Source organism: Carlito syrichta, unplaced genomic scaffold (assembly GCF_000164805.1).
Source record: "Carlito syrichta isolate Samal-C Ts95f unplaced genomic scaffold, Tarsius_syrichta-2.0.1 Scaffold295257, whole genome shotgun sequence".
Lineage (NCBI taxonomy): Eukaryota > Metazoa > Chordata > Mammalia > Primates > Tarsiidae > Carlito > Carlito syrichta.
This window is the reverse complement of record NW_007239353.1, coordinates 1-776: the sequence shown is the minus strand read 5'-3', so window position 1 is coordinate 776 and position 776 is coordinate 1. Positions and strand designations below refer to the sequence as shown.

General features: G+C 48.1%; 1 pseudogene across 1 annotated transcript; it reads left to right on the top strand.

Moving 5' to 3' along the window:
* The first annotated feature begins 314 nt into the window (after positions 1–314).
* On the top strand, positions 315–770 carry LOC103256742 (annotated as a pseudogene). Its single transcript, XR_504091.1, has one exon. The product of XR_504091.1 is annotated as a 60S ribosomal protein L12 pseudogene (transcript).
* The last annotated feature ends 6 nt before the right edge of the window (positions 771–776 follow it).

Genomic DNA, 776 nt, shown 5'->3' with positions numbered 1-776 from the left:
TCGAACCCGCAGGCTCAGGCAATCCACTAGCCTTGGTCTCCCAAAGTTGCTGGGATTATAAACTGAGCCACCAAGCCCGGCCACACATATTATTATTACAACTATTAATGTTGTTGAACTAGTGAAGAGGAAGATGAAGATATTATAAACTTCCGCTTTCCTGAGAGATCTCCTATAAACAAGGATATTCCCTCATATAGCCACAAGACACTGATCCAATTCAGTAAATTACATTTGGACATCAGATTACCATCTAATGCAGAATCCATATACAAATTCCAGCAATTGCTCTCATAGTATTCTTTTTAAAAAAAACATTTTGCTTTCGGTTTTCGGCTCGGCGGAGGCTCAGGTGCAACTTTCTTCGGTCGTCCCGAATCCGGGTTCATCCGACACCAGCCGCCTCCACGATGCCGCCCAAGTTCGACCCCAACGAGATCAAAGTCGTGTACCTGAGGTGCACCGGGGGCGAGGTCGGCGCCACGTCTGCGCTGGCCCCCAAGATCGGCCCCCTGGGTCTGTCTCCAAAAAAGGTTGGTAATGACATCGCCAAGGCAACCGGTGACTGGAAAGGTCTTAGGATTACAGTGAAACTGACCATTCAGAACAGACAGGCCCAGATTGAGGTGGTACCTTCTGCCTCTGCCCTGATCATCAAAGCCCTCAAGGATCCACCGAGAGACAGAAAGAAACAGAAGACATTAACACAGTGGAACATCACCTTTGATGAGATTGTCAACATTGCCCGACAAATGCGACACCGGTCTCTAGCTAGA